This window comes from Thunnus maccoyii, chromosome 1 (genome assembly GCF_910596095.1).
Source record: "Thunnus maccoyii chromosome 1, fThuMac1.1, whole genome shotgun sequence".
Taxonomy (NCBI): Eukaryota; Metazoa; Chordata; class Actinopteri; order Scombriformes; family Scombridae; genus Thunnus; species Thunnus maccoyii.
In genome coordinates, this window is record NC_056533.1 from 34,916,510 (window position 1) to 34,935,440 (window position 18,931).

At 37.0% G+C, this 18,931-nt stretch overlaps 1 protein-coding gene across 1 annotated transcript in view; it reads right to left on the reverse strand.

Annotated features, from left to right (window-relative positions):
- The window catches only part of LOC121903750 (C-myc promoter-binding protein-like), an 82,961-nt gene extending 80,513 nt beyond the window's left edge, over positions 1-2,448 (reverse strand). The window contains exon 1 of the mRNA XM_042424567.1: positions 2,190-2,448. The gene's annotated coding sequence lies outside the window, so the exon portion shown is untranslated. The remainder of the gene's footprint in view (positions 1-2,189) is intronic.
- Positions 2,449-18,931: the final 16,483 nt, after the last annotated feature.

Here is an 18,931-nt window from a genome sequence, read left to right on the forward strand (position 1 = left end):
CTCTAGTGATGATGCACTCATTAGTGGTGTGCAATTATATTCGTGGGTGTGTTTACATTCTGGGGACTGTGTAGCAGACATGCTCTACAGAGTGGGCTAACTGTACCAAAGCAAAACAAAACACACAGATAAAGCTTTTTGAGTGTAACAGAGATGACTCTGCTGACCGACTGGAACAATATGCCACATATATATATAGGCAGTGTTTTGGATTTTCTGCTGCTTCATTGGTAGTTAGTTCACTCACCCGTGGTCGAGTTTAGAGAACGTGCCCTGAATAAGGCAACGCGTCGGCCTTAAAATGTTTAAACACAAATGTTGGCTTTAACTAGCGTCATGCGTTATTACATCTGATGTGATACCTGCTTTTGAAGCAGCTAACTCCCTGCACACATTTATTGAGTCACTGCTCTCAACACATGAGCCTCCGTCTGGGGGAGGAAGGATTGTTGTTTTTCCTGTATCAACCACGTGTAAGATAGACGAGTCTAGATTATTCTCGCTTCCTCCTGGTGAATCAACAGTAGCCTATTCCATTATAACCTTACTAAAAATAAATAATCTAAAAGCTCATTAAAGGAAATGGCTGGCGAATTTCTATGTCCTTCTTATGGACAACAAATCTCCAACAATGACTTGATCCTGCTTTCTTACTACTAAGTATTGCGTGTGTATCCACAGCCTGATACAGCTTATTCCTCTGTGTTGTGGACCTCTGTTGTTGTCCAGAAACTATTAAAAACACATCGATGAGCCAAACAGCTGCACTCAGTGACATGCTCCATGAAGATTACAGGCACGTTAGTTTGTTTAGAAACAGCTTCAAAGACTTTTAACAGCGATCATGTTTTCAGTCTCTGGAGAGTAGTTCTATGTAAGACAGACTCTACTGAGCATGTGTGGGAATGTGGTTCTGTTTACAGTGCTTCGCTAGCTTGTTGCGCCACATCTTCTTAACTTTGCACTACATTGTACATTTAAGATTTCTGCCTTACACAGAACTACTCTCAGGAGACTGTAAACATGTTTGTTATTGATCTTTGGAGCCATTTCTACACAAACTAATGTAGCCAAACTCTTTGTAACAAAAGGAACATGTCACCCAGTGCAGCTGTGTGGTTCACTGACGTTAGTTTTTGGACAACAACTGAGGATTACAGCACAGAGGAATAAGATATATCAGGCTTTGGATACACAAACAATACTTACAAGTAGATCAATTCATTGTTGGTTTGGCTCTGCACATGAGATTAGTTGACAATAAGAAAAAACATAGAAAAATCACCAGCCTTTATCCTTTAAGCACTTTTGCACATAATTATAAACATAACCCCATTAAAATTAAGCAGGAATATTGATAAGAAAACAGATAAGCACTGTCTGTATCAATCCCTTAACTCCCCCCTGCAGCTCAGCTTATTCAGCCTTGCACTGGCAGTATTTCTCAGACATATCTGCAGTGATGCATGACAATACCATGAACAGATTCCTTCAAATTTGGATATCATTTATGCAAGGCTGGATTAGCACACACTCAACATCTTCCCCCCCCCTTCCCTCCCCTAGTGACGAACTCTCTGCCCTGAGCTGCTACACCGCCACCATCACCACCAGACAGCTTTAAAAAAAAAAAAAAAAAAAAAAAACCCATGAAAAGCACTGACAGCCTTACAGTCACAAAACAAAGACATGTATTGTGTCATTGCTGAAAGGTTAACTGAACAAACCTAAAATATCCTCAGGCAAGCAAGGGGTTGTATACGGAGAGAAGGGTAGTGTTTTGAGTTATTTATAGCTCTTAAATGACTAGTTTAGAGCTAGTGGATAAAACAGACATGTATATATCACCGGGTGACCCGAGAGGCTTTAATGTGGTGTGACTAGTGACACATTTACACACAGGACAGGTGGTCAAATATACACAAATTAGCGTTGATTGCAAACAACCTGTAGCACATACTTAGCTGCAGGAATGAGCTGTTAAAAAAAAAAACAACAAACAAATGCGACGAGGTCAGAATTGTCATTAGCGGTAATTTGTTACCACAAAACAAATGTAAACAAACACGACAGCACACATAACGGTGACAGAGCTAGCACACACGGGGATTTCTGGCTTGTTCTAGCCGGTAAATCCCTCCCCGACCAGGCGGTCAGTCACTAGTAACGGTTCATCATTTCGTACTTACCCCCGGTTGTGAACGGTAAATTAGTCCTCTCTCTCACACACACACACACAACTTCGACTACCGGTGTTGTTGCATTACAGCGCCCAGAAGGAGGTGAGGTGACCCTGTCAGTCTGTCTGTGTGCGATTTTGTTGTTTTTATTTCTTCTTAATATTATTATTATTTTTCTCTCTCTCCGTCTCTCTCTCGCTCTCTCTGAATGTGACCGTTAGCTGTTCAACCAGGCGAGGCGTCTTCTGTCAGTCATCGAGCCGAGCCGGCTGTCCGCTCCGCCGCCATCTTGGTTGTGATGGGAGTCCGCCGTCCCCCGCAGACACACACACACACACACACACACACACACACATATACATATGTGTGTGTGTGTGTGTGTGTGTGTGTGTGTGTGTGTGTGGCAGTTTTACATCACAGCCAGCCTCTTCCAACAGGATGGGTCCTTTATAATCCACCTGATGCTGACACTACTCTCTATTATTATATTCAGTAGTGGAAGATCCTTTACTTCATTAAAGTACCAATACAGCAATGTAAAAAAAAAAAAAAAAATACTCCATTATAAGTAAAAGTCCTGCATGAAAGTACTAGTATTAGAAAGTATTAGCAGCAAAATGTAGTTAAAGTATTACAGTAAAAGATATGACTGATATATTATTATGTATGACATCATTAGGTTGTTAATACTGAAGCATCAACAGCTCTTTTCACTCATATATTTACTATATATAAAATATTTTTACATATTCATTTATTGTAAACATTTTATTTATATTATTTATGATCACCTGACTTTTGTGGTTGTTGTATTTTTTCTTACGTTGGATAGAATAGGTGCTTGTGTTTTCTTTTACCTTCTGTTTTTTGATTGTTTTGCACCACAACACCAACTCAACAAACCTGTTTCTCACTCTGATTATGATAAACAGTCATTCTGTAATACAGTTCACTATAAACCAACAAGATGAACACGCTTTCGACTTGCATGCTGTTTTTTTTTATCCACAAATAAATGCTTTATGATTTGCAATTAATCCTATTTTTCTCCTCTGTACGAACTTTCTCTTCAAACGATTGTTTTGTGAGTTCCGAAGGGACAGAAAATGTAAAAATGTACCAATGATATCATCTGTTTTTTATGATTATTTAGAATTTTATGGTTAAAGTTGGTCTTTCATCACAGCAAATGTATTTTCAAAATGTCCTTTTTTTAATAAAAGTCAGCTCATAAGTGGCATTTTTTACACTGACACTAATTCAAACTGGTTGGATACTCTGTGAAATCTGACCGACACAATGCCAGCAGCCGATTGGACATGGTTTCCACTCCGCATACAATTCGGCCCACACAAAATGGGATGTTCCACTTACAGTATACCGACTTAAATCAATGGCTCAGACTGGACAATGGACCAAATACCACATGTACCAACAGCATCGTAAAACAATACAGACTAAAAAACATATTTTTTTGGCTGAATCCAAATGAAAAAGATGCATTTCTTCATGTCTTTAGCTGTAGTACCTTTATAAGATGATCATATATCAGAGATCTGTGTTTTTCAGCTTGTTGTGGAGTTTTTCTGTCCCCAAGAGGCCAAAAAATCTACTGATTTTCATTCTGTGGAGGAATAATGAAGCTTCTTTAAACATGATTGTTTAACCATGATTGTCGTTTGATGCAGTCCAGGAAAAATTTGCATCCACTGCAATCAAACAGTCTGACCACACCTTAAGCAGACCAGGCAACTGCCTCCACATTCAGCTCTCTAAGCTGCTGTTTCCTCTCTGAATGTGAGCTTTCAGCATTTTTAGTATCAGCCTGGATCCCTGATATCATAAAGTAGGTGCTGCTCCAGCATCAGTGTGCTTTATAGGGCTGCATTTTGTTTCATAATGCACATTTTCATAGAGAGTTTTTAAAAAGAATGTGTTAGTTTCTGTGCAGTAATGACTTTAAATGAAGGTTTGTGTGCAATTTCCTTGACAGTTGAGTCACAATGGGTAAGAGAATGGGTATATGATGATGATGTATAGTTATTTCAAGCAAAAATAAAAGTACAAAGGGCTCTGCAATGCACAAAAAATTTCAAAAGTGACGCTGCAAGAACATTTTAACACATTGCATCCATACATTGTGACCCAGATCGACCTCCATAAGAGAATACATCATATGGAGGCTGAAAAGGGGAAAGTTGGAAGAGATACTGGTCTACCTGACACTTTAGGTTATTAATAGATGTCATAGAGATCATTAGTGAGGAGCAAATTGCATTTGATCTCCAAGAAATGAAAGTATGAGATAGGATCTCATCCAAAAAATCCCACTCAAAAAAATGAGCTATGTCATTTTTGAAGCTGTGCCACGGTGGGAAAATTTATCTGTGCTTCTTTTGTTCTTTGCTGCCAGTGTTTTTAGCATGTACTGTTGTATGTGTTAGATATGAGGCCTGTGTTACAACATGTTAACATGCTGCCAGACGTGTTTGCATCAACAGAAACTTGGTAACAGAAAGCATTATAAAGAACATCTCTAGGGCGACTTGTAATGTTCAGCTCACATGAGTTTCAAGTAAAGATTTGATCAATTTTCCAGCAATGACAAAAAAATACAAACATTTGTGGCAGCCTGAGAATCTTCACAATGTGAAATCATGATAATTTATTTGTTGATTTGTATAAATAATGAACTTTTTAATCCTTGAAATTATTTAATTAAACTGAATGATTCAGATAAGATAAAATATTTTGAAGAAAATGAAAAACTGTGTGCCCGTTACTTTTCCCCCAAGATGCTAAACTCATTTCACAAAGGATAAAAAAAAATCAAAAACACTTGAAAGATGAAAAGAGAAGACATGAAATCACGTCTTGGGTTGAGAATCATATGGGACTTAATAAAATCCTTTCATTTCTACAGAGAAGTAAAAACATAAAAATGCTTTTACTTCTCTCATCAGATCCAGAAGAGAGAGAAATGGAACAAAACATAATGGCATAAATCACGAGCAACAGAAAGTGTAATAATCCTGATGGTGGTAATGATAATATTACTGGCAGAGTGCAGGTGTGAGTGAGGGGAAAAGAGGAAGTTATTAAAGAGGATGTCTTTGAAAATTTGAGACTGTACTCAAATAATCTATATGGGAACATGAAAAATAATTCTTCTGTAGTTCAGCTAATTGAAGTAGAAAACTGTCAGAGTCATGTCATCATTTCAAAGGATTCAAGGTGATGAAAACGCTGTAAGAAGCTGAAAAACACAAGCGTCTAATATATTATCACCTCATAAAAAATGGTGAATGTGTTAGCAAACAGTTCCCCATTTTACACATCCAGCAGAGACATTAGAGCATTAATTAAAAGTCTTGTTTATGTCCATCTGACAAATGTAAGGACAGAAATCGCTCTTCTTTTAGCTCCATTTTGGTCTCCACCAACTCCTGAGGGAAATATCTCGCTCCTAAGCTGCTAAATGCTCCATTTTCTTCACCAGCTAGCTGCTAACTTAGCATATAGTGGGTTAAACAGAGCTTTCTTGTTGCCTGCTAAAAGATGCTAAGAATTGATATTTCTCTGTGGGTTGTCATCCATTCATATAAAAATATAAATATAAAAATGTTTTTAGCTTTAAATGTCCAGACAAATAGGTGACCCAGATGACAATGTAGCAATGGCTTATTTGTCCAATTTCTAGTAGATGAAACACTTTGATATGGCTAACGTGCTAACGTTTAGACACTGATCTAAATATAAAACTAGATACAGTAACAACAGTATGTAGTTTGGACATGAACTGAAAGATCAAAACCCAAATAAACTCAAAAAGCACCTGAACTACCCACATGAAGATGAGTTAAAAGATGTCAAATAGAGGGAAATATCTCGCTCCTAAACTGCTAAATGCTCCGTTTTCTTCACCAGCTAATCGCTAACTTGGTGCTGGGAAAATATAGTAGTGGGTTTAACAGAGGTTTCTTGCAGCCTGCTAAGAAATCTGAATTTTCTCTGTGGGTTGTCATTCATTCATATAAAAATGTAAATGTAAAAATGCTAATGTTTTTAGCTTTAAATGTTCAGACAAATAGGTGACTCAGATGACAATATAGCATCAATTGGTCATAAATATTCATTTATTCAGTGTGTGAGACCAATCTTAATGCAAACTAGATACAGTAACAACAGTAAGTAGGTGTTTAATGGCCTCTGCGTTTTTGGACGTGAACTGAAAGAGCAAAACCCAAATAAACTCAAAAAGCACCTGAACTACCCAATAGAGATGTCTAAAAGATGACCAATGAGGAAGAAGCTGATTGTAACGCTGTGCTGTTGTGGTCAGAGCAGTCAGCAGAGTACGAGAAAAGAAATGCAGCACTATTAGCGTTATTTCTTGATCAGGGGATGTCGAACAGATAATATAAAATACCCATGTTTAAGATCTGCTGCACCCAAAATTCAAAATGTGTGCTAATGATTTGTTTTTTCTCTTCAAAAACTGAGCAAAAAAACTAAGAGACACATTTTCAATCATTATTGGCTTTAGTATAAACATGAAGGCTGTGGGTGGTTTACTCACTTTACAGAGTACTGAGTTTATTCTGGTCTTTTCTGCAGGCATTTGTCCTTCTGTTGGCCTTTTTTTTCAAACTTCAAAGACACACAGCGCAGGTGGATTGAAGAGTTTTAAAGATGCAATGTGGTCACCCTGCAGTGCACAAGTGTTTTCTTTCCTTCCTTGCCCCCCCCCCCATTGCATGCTGGGACTGGCTCTAACTCCCCCTGTATGTGTTCAAAAGAATAAATGGGAATGGAACATGATGAATGAATGAACAATATAAGCAGCTTCCATCTTGATCTGTACTGAATTACTCCATCGATTGTAACTGACACCTCATTTACAGGTTGTTTTTACCTAGCAGCTCGTTTTTCAGGATGAACAAATCCAGTTTCAACTTTTACTTTGTGTCGAAGTGTAGAATATATGATGAAACTGGTAGAAACAGCTCGGTTATGAGTAGGTGTGAGGTTTGTTCTCGGTCAGTGGAGGTGGAGAGCTGGCAAAGTATTCCCACACAGTCATGCAGAGTCATAAATCCTTTAAAATGTGCGTTTTGTTTGTTGTTTTCCTAAGTTAGCTATGCACAAAAACAGCTCTTATGAATTTTTGATTGCCCCTTGTTTTTCAGAAGTTGTAAGTGCATAAATAGGGGGTAAAGCAGCTAAGTGGCCAAAAAAAGTGAATGTGTGAAGTTTAGTTGGAGGCTGTTTTTTGGGAGGCGGGTTTTTCTATACACAACAACCGATGCCTCTTTCCAGACTCTCACCAGCTGAACTACATATTTGAAGTTGTTTTGCTTTGTTTTGCACACGAGCATAATGACTTCACAGCAGCTGCTTCGCTCTAGTGCAACTGAGGCTGCATGATGATTGTTTCCTGACTTTTCCTGTTTGAATTATGTTCAGATTTACAGTGCATGACCATATGTGGTTCTTTTTTTTATCAAAAATAAACCAAAATGTGAATATTTATTGCATATCTTTCAAGACTCTAATAAGCCAAGAGTGCAAGCACCATTTTTGGTGATGTTTTATAGTTTTTATCTTCAACAGTTTAACTCTGTGCTGTCAGTAACTGCTCATTATCATCATCTTTATGAATTATTTATAACGACAACATGTTGAAAATCTGAGAAATTAACGCCTGTAATGTCCTTTAATCTCCAAGATTGAAGAGAGGTTCCTTTAATAAATCTTAAATTAGGATCCCTATGACATAATCATTAATGTAAGAGCAGACTGATGATCATAAACAACATTTAATGTTTCACTTAATGGTCATTTATGGATCAAATTCATTTGTTTTATCCCTCAAAGTTCTTTATTCTACCCCTTTTTATCCTTGATGAAAAAGGGTCATTTAAGACTTAAGACTTTGAGAATGAGTGAATGTCAAATCAAAAGTTCCTTTCATCCTGTGATTATTTAATATCCTGCATTATGCTATGAGATTATTTGTAATGTGGGTATTATAATGTTAAAAATGTGCATTTTAAAGCATTTTTGTGAAGCTGCAGCTTTAAAACACGACACAACAGTCTTTAAAGCCATTTAACGAATGACAGTATATTAAAGAATAAACATATGGGCAGAGCTAATCACATATCTAACTCTGTCAGCATTTAAGAGGATAAAAACCTTTTGGTGTCATTCATCAGCCAGAGTTCAGTCACATCTCACTGCTGCCATCTACTGGACACAGCTAACAAACACAGTTCCTGCACTATGGTACACGTGTAACGGCTTTATGTGAAATAACACTTGAAATATATCCAGGATTGACACCAGCAATGCAGTTTTAGTAACTTTTAAGGAGGAAATATTGTTCTTGGAGTATATGCAAAATTGTTTTTACAAGTTTGTGTGAATAGAAGTAAATGTTCCTGCTTCCTGTTCTGCACCTCCAGCCTTTTTCTGAGCAGATGGCAACAAAATTCATCAGATCAAACAACATTAAAGCTGATTCCCTCTTATTTTACATTCCTGTAATAGTAATTTTTTTAAAGGTTGAAACATCTACCACCTGGGGACAGTAATCATCATCTCTAGCTTACTATCTCTTTATATCTTCAACATGCTGATGACTACTGGCCTGCAGATTACAGATGGGAGATAACCACCTGCTGCCAACATATACAGTATAGGTAATGGTTTTAGTGGTGATTAACAGCTTGTAGCTTCTGCTCATAGACGTGCTGATGGCAGCGGGGGAGTTTACCGGCACGACAGAGCATCAGGTGTGCATCCTCACGGTGGGGGACCATGTGATATGCAAGACAAAGAGCATGCATGCATTTTCATTAACCTACATACTACAATATACTATATTATAGCGAACAAAGAAGTCCTGACAAATGTGCATTTAACTATAAGCCCTTCATTTAGTGAAAAAACAGACTCAGTGATATGCATCATTACATGTGATATGATCTTTAGGATGTGGTAAATTTGCCTTATAAATGTTGATATTTTACAAGCTATAATGATATGTAAATGTTATTGGATATCACAGACTATATTACTTTTACACAAATACATTTGGGTAATGTTTTGATATATATTTTTATCTTGGTGATAGCCTTAAATAGTGAAAAATGGTCAGGTTATTTAGTTTAATAAATGACAGAGCTTCGGGACCATGTTATATGTAAGGAGAGCATGCATGTATTTTCAAAACACCTAAATACTGCAATATACTATATTATAGTGAACAAAGGAGTCCTTACAAACTTGCATTTAACTATAAGCCCTTCATTTAGTGAAAAAACATCAGATCAAATGTTAAACTGCAACACAATTAAAAACAGACTCAGTGATATGCATCATTACATGTGATATGATCTTTAGGATGTGGTAAATTTGCCCTATAAACATTGATATTTTCCAAGCTATAATGATATGTAAATGTTATTGGACTATATTACTTCAACACAATTTTTTTTTCCAGTGGACGGGCTTTTTTTAGAGTCCATTCGGGTAATCTATTGATATATTTTTTGATCAGGTCATTTAGTTTAATAAATGTTTGATTCTTGCTGATCAAGCCACCAAAAAGCAGAGAAACCAGACTGTTTTAAATGTAACGAGAACCGTGAGAGAAAAGATAAAAGCTTTGTTGACACCTGGTTTCGTCAAAGAATAAACTGCTGCTACCAGAAACATCCCAATCGCCTCCAAGCTCAACACACTCTGAGCTCCAGCAGCAGTAGAGATGGTGAAGTCGCTGCTGCTGTGATGACAGATGCAAACAGCTGAGGGTGAGTCAAGAGTGGAAACAGTGATAATAAACAGTTTCCTGATGCCCTCTAACAAATGAGAGAAATTCCATCTTTGCTCTATTGCATTATTTTCTCACTAAACATTTGTATTCTGGATTGATAATTAGATTTTTGGACAGTAGCTAATGCTTTGCTTGGTGCTTTTCATGCAAAGCACTTTGTATCTTTTGTACTGAAAAGTGCTGTATGAATAAATCTGTTATTACTAACTTACTTAACAAATTATTCTGATGGCAACTATATGCAATCCCACTAAAAACCAGAGTTCTTGCCATAACCATGATATTTGCTCAATCTCAAAGGATAAGGCTGATAATTTTCTAGATTTTTCTTATTGTCAACAAATCTCATTGGCAGAGCCAAACCAACAATGAATTTATCTACTTACAAGTATTGTGTGTGTTCTGATATATCTTATTCCTCTGTTGTTCCTCCATTGTTTTTCCAAAAACACATCAATGAGCTGCAGTGGGTGACATGTGAAGAGTTTGGTTGTGTTAGTTTGTTTAGAAACGGCTTCAAAGACTAATAACTAATCATGTTTTCATTCTCTGGAGAGTAGTTCTGTGTAAGTCAGACTCTACAGTTATTATGTAATACATAGTCAAGAGGTTGTGATATGTGGCACAACAAGCTAGCAAAGCTCTGTAAATGAAACCGTGTCCCTGCACATGTTCAGTGGCGCCTGCCTTACACAGAACTACTCTCCAGAGACCAAAAACATTTAAGTTATTAATCCCACCTGTGCTTTTCCTGGTTTGACGACTCAAAAATGTCTGAATCAATAAAAGGGTTTCATGGTCCATGTTTTCAGTATCTTTTAAATCTTTGCAATTTTAATTTTGTGACATAATTACAGAGCTGCAATGCACGGGAACTTGTTGTGCTATATATCACTCCCTCTTGGACTTGTTAGCCATAACAACTTTATTCTGTGAAAACTATTGCAGTCATTAATGATTTGGTATTTCCTGGGAAAAGTCAAAAATGCATAAAACCTCATCTCATAAACATGTTCAACTTCACAAGTTTGAACTTATTAACAGCAACTGATTTCTCCTGACTGAAAAAGGACAATCCTATCGCCAGATGAGAATGTCGATATTGGACGATTCTGTAAAATCCCGGATTACATTCAGTGACATCTTTTTTTTTTAAAGTTCTTGCTTTCTACAGTATCTGTACATGGCAACTTTGGTATGATTAAAGGAAAAGGGTGATGATTTTCTATTTCAAATTCAATAGTTACTCTCCTTTTAGCTCTGGTTTGGTCTCTACAAACTCCTGAGATGAATATCCGGCTGCTAAATGTTCCACTAGTCACTAACTTTGTCGTTTGGTGGTGGACAGGTGGTGCACAGCGGGTTTGCCTGCTGCTGGAAATGAGGTTTATTGGAACACTGAGACTGAACCAAACAGTAAACGTGCCATAAAACCTAAACAATGAACTAAAAGAGGCTTAAAAGTGCTGTACAGATGCAGAATTGGTGATGATTCTCTGTAGACTTGTCGGTACAAGTGACTTTCACATTACAAAGTCATTTCATTCATTCTTTACAGAAAAAAATATTGATTAAGGCAGCTTTAAGAGTGCAACTGCTACAAATCTAAACAGATTTTTAAACATGATTTCACTTAATCAAACAGCAAATTTACGCCATATCAGATTGATTAAAATGTACATGTACATCCTGACCATGTTTAATGGCTCTGTATAATAATGTGTCTGTGTCATCCGCTGTAAGACAAGCCGTTTGCACAGATGCAGAATTACTGGAATTTCTCCTCTCTGCTATTGATTTTCGGTGGGGTTTGCAAATGTTTACATGACGAGCAAGAGACATACAAGCTTTTTTTTTCAAATGATCCCCTCCCTTGCGCTCTCCTCCATGCATTAGAGGTCAGGAGACATGCAGGATGTGAGCTGCAGAGAGACAGAAAGGCTGTCAGGGATTCTTCGACGGTCAGTCCGTCAGCGTCTGACAACGTACATGGAGGGAAAACTGTCGGAGCTTCTCTTTCATGCTTTTGAGCAGAGGTCATGTAAATGTTAGTGTGACTGAAATCACTTCTCTATCATGAATGTTTATAGCAGGATATGATGTCATGCTACAGTTGTAAGAGCTCCCAAAAGTGCAAAATTAGATCTACAGTTAATCAATACTCAGCCTGCGGTTTACAACACAACTCAGCAAACCACACAGCTGCTCTTTTGGCTCGTATCTTCTAATGGTAGTTGGCTGAAGTATAATTATGAAAGACCTGGTTAGACCAACACTCCTCCATGAAGGCCTCCATTACACGAGTATCTCTATTGGTCAAGTGTGCTTATGTTGCACAAAATTGGCTGCTGACACTGACAGTGGTTATGAAAGTGAGTTTTATCAGGGATGGGTTTATTTTATAGTATTTTATAGTACATTTATAGTGCCATTTTACTTTAAGGTCCCCTATTTAGCATTTATAAGCAGTATAAACAGTTAATAAATGGCTCATAAGGCACTATAATTTAACTTTTAACTGATATAAGTGTTTATTGATGTCAACAACTATAACTCCTGCTGTGGGAACCCATAAGTGGAGGCTGCTGTATAAACAGATACTGAATAGGAAAGTAGTAAAACACAGTTGTCATAATATAAGATATGTCTTCAGAGGAGACGTTATAATTGTTGACAAATACTGTATCTTAATTAACATAAATAAAGTATATCTGCTTACAACTACATTATAGTGTGTTATAAACCTTTTATTTATTGCAGAGAGTGGACAACGTGAGCAACTCGTTTGCGAGAATGTGTGAACAATCTGACGTCATCATGAGGAGGAATTAGACGTAACATTACAAACAAAGTGTTCAGAGCAGGCTGAAGCCCTGGATTTTGACTTGCAGGGACATTTTTTACGTTTACTTAAAGGTTTGGAACTTTAACCCTGTTTAACATAGACATCTGACATCATGACAGTAGAAAAATAACATAAAATCACACAAAGCATGATATGTCCCCTTTAAAAGTGACCAAACCTTTGCTTTCCAGGCTCCCAGGTTATGCATAAGTCTCCTACTGGGGTCAGCTCAGAAATCTCTGTTGAGTGTTTCAAATATCATCTCCAAACCTATTTACTCTCAAAGGCATTTTAATGATGCCCTGATTTGTTCTTAATATTAACAAATCTTACTTACTTACTTACAATAAAAATGTTGATCTTTGTCAACTTGTTGGATGCTTTTGTCAGACTGCTGACCGCCAAGTTAGCTGCAGAATCTTATGTTTGTAACCCTGCCCAAATTATTTCCATCCTGCCTGTTTTCACCACAAAAATGTGGATAAATTTTGCCCACAAACTCTGACTGTGGCCTGAAACACACGCTTCAAAGTGCACATTTACAATTTCACTCATTGCATTCAAAGACTGGCTTAGCATGAGGTAAGCATGAACTGTGGTGCTGCAGTAAGAGGATGTCCGGCCATATGATGGAGCTGACCTTGAACTCTGACCTCTGACCTCCCCCCGGAGGCTGAGAGGAAAAGGAACTTCCTTTTTAGGATCAATACAGCGTCACATTATTACACTGCAAACACTAACCTTAGTGCACAGGTCTGAATGGAAGGATTTACTGTACATGGAAGTGTAGGAGGACCGTTCACTCGTCTACGCACACACACACATACACACACACACACACACACACACACAGAAACAATCAGTATATATGAAACTCAGCACTCACACAACACATGATACACAGAAACACTATAGCAGTGTTTTTACTGAAGATATTAGAAGGTCTTGAGAAATGTCAGTGATTAATTACCCTTAAACGTAACGGATGACATCATGATTCATGGAAGTATCATGAAGCATCACATTCATCAGTCATCAGATCATGACTCAGCTAAAATATTGGGCTTAAAGGTGCAAAGGTTTTCTGTTTCACTGCATTTTTTTTTCTCTTTTGTGATTCAAGAGCTTCAGTTTTCACATGACCAATAATGACTTCATCTCACCCTCTGCTGTATTTATCTGGTGATGTTTTACAGTAACAGCATTCATTCTTCCAGGGTCTTTAATAGTTAAGAGATTCCCTGTAAAGAGAGAGTGATGGAGAATACAAAACAATTTTTAACAAACTTTTTAACATTTTTTACCATTTTTTTCTGTTGCAATTAAGACTTTTAATGAAGTTAAAATGCAGAATCTTTTTATTTTTATTTCTCAGTCTCACTGTCACATTGTTGTAAGGTTTCCATGGCATCTTATTCATTTGTACTAAGGTGAATATAACACAGCAGATTGCTCAAGGACAAACATTTACCACCGCTGCCCTCGTTCTCTTTCTCTTATTTGCATTCAGTATGTTACAATAATTCTATAAAGTTCTTATTTTTGCTTTTATTGTACCTTTACGTTATGTAAAAACTAAAAAGCATTCATCTTAACTATCAGTAAATAAAATAAAGCGTGTGAGAGTTGAGGCGAGGCTGTATGTTTAATATGAAGGGAGTGTGATGCTAACGAGGTGTAACTAGATTTCTGCTTTCTCGTGTGCTTGTGATTCAGTGACATGCGGCAGTAATAAGAAGTAATTATGTTATCTTGCTGGAGTCCCATCCTCTTCATCCTCTTAATATTGATTCAGATGCACTGTGCGCTGTGATGTCCTGTCAGGGCGTTTTGTTTTTTTTACATGATGAGCTGATAGAGTGTCAAACAGTGTCGACTCACATCCTGCTGTCTCGCCCAAAAAGACGAGCGAAACAGCCATGAAAGGGAAAAAGATGCTGCTGCTGCTGCTGTTTCCGGCCTCGGTTTATCGTATCACAGCGACAAACTGTGTAATTACAGCACTGAGGATGTGTTTTTGTGCTTCCATCTGTGAGTGAAGAGACAGTTTTTCTGACACTGATCTCACATGATTTTCCTGCTTTATTTGTATGAAAATAAATGTTATTTTTTTCATCAGTAAATACACAGAATTAGGACCAAAAGTGGGGCCAAAGTGCAATTTAATAGGTGAGACCATCATTTATTGTTGGGAAAGAAACGTAGGATATAATATAACATTTTTATTTAAGGATATATAGAAACTGGAACTAATGTCACTGAGAATATGCTGTGTTGGAGATTATCTCCCCAAGACTGACAGCATCAGTCATTTTAGAAAATGCCTCAAAATGATATATATTTATATTCAAGTGATAAAACCTTTTAGCAGCTGTAGAATTTAAGACTCTTGATCATCAAGAGCAAAGGAAAAACATGTTGTAGAGCCATAAAGTCCACAGCAGAGAAGGTCGGGGTGGACAAAATGTCCCTAATGTTCCCTAACCTACTAGTAGTAGCAGTAGTAGTAGTAATAGTAGTTTTTGCACTTAAACTTTACCAAACTGTAACCATAGTTGTGTAAGTCCAGAAAACAATTTTACTTTTGCGTCTGTGATTTGCGGCAGTTTTGGAAGCACTAACAAACTGTGTCATCCTGCAAATTGTAGAATCAGATCAGAGATACTTATACTTCATGTCAATCTGGACGGCAATCACAAACGGTGTATTTTGTTTAATTTTAAGGACTTTTTAGAATATTAAGTTATGAGTTAAAGGAACCATGTGGAGTTTTTGACCACTAGTTGTGATGAACTGGACGCACGAGCACTCGTGTGATGCAATACAAATTGCTGCAGACAGTTTCATATTATTCTTCTGATTACAGGAATGTGAGTTTCAAAATATTCCAAAATCTGCTTTGTAAATAATAAAGTAGAAGGATATACATGCAGGTTAATACCTGCAAAATGACATATTGGGATGGATATGTCGTCTCTTTCTTTCACAAATGATCAAATATAAACTAAGATTCAGTTAAAACTGTTCATTCCCATTAAAAACAAAAACTCTCATACAAAGGGGCGACGCTTTGATTTTGATTTTCTAATTTTCCCTCATGACATAACATTTTAACCACTTGAGCCCTGATGTTTCCAATTAAAACCCTTAATGAGCAGATAATTCATATCCAAGACGTCATGTTTTGTGATTCCACCTTCACATACCTTCTATACGTTCACACATTCCCCCCAAATTCAGCCAAACATATTTGATATGTGATAACTTAGTGATAACTTTTGTATTTCCACTAAAATTTACTGTAAAATGAAGTTTTGTGGCTGCACATCATAAGTTTGATGGACAGAATATCTTTTCTATCCCAGCTGAAGTGTTACAATACACCTGTTTAAGCAGTGGACTAACAAACAGTCAGTCGACAGCAGCGGTAACAGTCACTATTTTGGATGATGACCACACTGCACCAGTCTGCCACTGCAAGGAAAATACATACGTATATATACTGTATGCACTTGTGTAAGTATATCCATGTGTCTGAGTGTGTGCCTGGCTTGGGTTACGCGCTTTCTAATGCGACGGAGGGCAGAAACCTCTCTGGATGCACCTTGCTTGCGGGAAGCAGAGCGACTGCAGACATAAATAAATCTCCCCTGAGGTAAGTCGATATAGCGGCTCGTATGTCTGCAGCAGATGAATATCCAAGCCTGTCTGCATCTTAATGGCTACAAAGCAATGTGCATATAGTATGATACACACAACCATGTGCATATGTGTCTTAACATGAGGAAGAAGAACTCAAATCCTTCACTTAAGTAAAAGCTGCACTACCACAGAGGAAGTACTTCATTCCAACAGTCTTGCAAACTAAATTTTACTATGTTAAAGATAAGTTTGTAAGATTTAGTGGCATCTATCGATATACACCTCCCTTCACCTTCACCTTCCAAGTGTGTAGGAGAAGCTACGGTGGCCACGAAACTTGCAAAAAATGCAAAAGGCCCTCTCTAGAGCCAGTGTTTGGTTTGTCCGTTCTCAGCTACTGTAGAAACTGTGGATGTGCAGAGAGTCCAGTATTTGTATCTGTATTTGTTGAGGCAGCAAAATTATTTGTATTGGTATTTGTACTCAAATAAAAGTGGAAAGGCTTAAAAATCCTGTTTTTGTTTTTATTACGCTTTTAATTTTTGAAAATTAAAGCACAACATGAGGGCCTCTGTGGAAGGGGACCTGCTCCCTATGTAGATATAAAGGGATGATGATTCTAATTTATTTTCAGATGATTATTAACTAATTAAAACGTACTTATGAATATTATATTTCATTTCTGCCAAGTCCGTTTCTGTTCAAATTCTACACATTGCACCTTTAAAAGTAAAGAAGTTCTGCAGCTGTAAGATCATTTTTGCAAACTGCAATGTGCAAATAAAAAGAAAGAAATGATGAGTTTAGCAAGGAAAATCTAAAGTAAAAGCATTCATTGTGAAGAAGAGTAAAGTTTTTCAGATTAGATGAAGAAAAAGCAAAGATGGAAGGACACACAGAAGAAAGATATGAAGAAAGGAATAAAATGAGAATGGAGCAAAAGGAAAGAGAAGAGAAGAGGAAGATAAAATCAGAGGAAATCTACAGGGAAAATATCCGTATAGCAGTGAAATAAACCTTGCATAAACAAAATGATAACACTTAAACTAAAGAAGCAGCAACCACAGAACAACAGTAATATTAAGTACTCTGACTGCTGGTGTTGTCACTGCAACAAAGGAGAGATGATTGTCAATTTTGTTCTTCTAATAAGACTGAAACACTCTCCAGAGTGTGGTAACATCCTGATACTTTTATTAGTCATAAATGTATCATGCACTCTGTCTGTGTGCATGTCTGCTGAAGCTAAACAAGAGACTGTTTACTATCAGCTTCATTAAACTCTGAAACAGCCACATATCTGTAGAATCTGCGCCGACTAATCCGATTATACCGACGGTTTTGTTTTAGCCTGTTCCCGTACACACATATTATTTACCATACATCTGTAAAACGATTCCCTAACATCTAGATTAATTTAATTTCATGGAATTATGGTCACTAACTATTTTCATTATCAACTCATCTACTTTCTCAATTAATCGATTAGTTGTTTGGGCCATAAAAGCTCAGAAAATGGTGGAAAAATGTCGATATATAAGATAGTCAGTTTACTGGCTCAGAAGACTAAAGAAACCAGAAAATATTCACATTTGAGAATTTGGACTTTCTTTCTTAAAAAATGACAAACTATCAAAATAGTTTCCAATTAATTTAATAGTTAAATTCAGTATTGACTAATTGTTGCAGCTCTAAAATAAAGAACAAGAAATAAGAACAAGATATCAAGAGTAAGGAGTACATTACATAACACTGTCATGTAGAAAATATCATTATATACATAATGTGGAGGGACAGGAAACAGAATAAACTAATGATAAGAGCAAGAAAATCAATAAACCCTTTTATTGATTCAGACATTTTTAACTTCTTGTCAAGGTGGGATTAATAACTAACGTTTTCAGTCTCTGGGGAGTAGTTCTGTGTAAGGCAGACGCCACTGAACATGCGCAGGAACACGGTTTCATTTACAGAGCTTTGCTAGCTTGTTGTGGTACAATCACAACCTCTTGACTTTGTACTAAATTGTATGTTATAAATAACTATAAAGTCTGCCTTACACAGGACTACTCTCCGGAGACTGAAAACATGATCGCTGTTATTCGTCTTTGGAGCCATTTCTAAACAATCTAACACGACCAAACTCCTCATGATGAAGGAACATGTCGCCCAGTGCAGCGGTGTGGCTCACTGATGTGTTTTTAATAGTTTTTGAACAACGACAAAGGTCTACAGCACAGAGGAACAAGATATATCAGACTTTGGATACACAAACAGGATCATCTCGTTGGTTTGGCTCTGCACATGAGATTTGTTGACAATAAGAAACATAGAAAACCAGCCTTATCCTTTAAAGTAGCAATAATAACATCTGTGCATTATATGAAGAATAAAAACTGCAAAGAATCAGAGCAAACACACTCC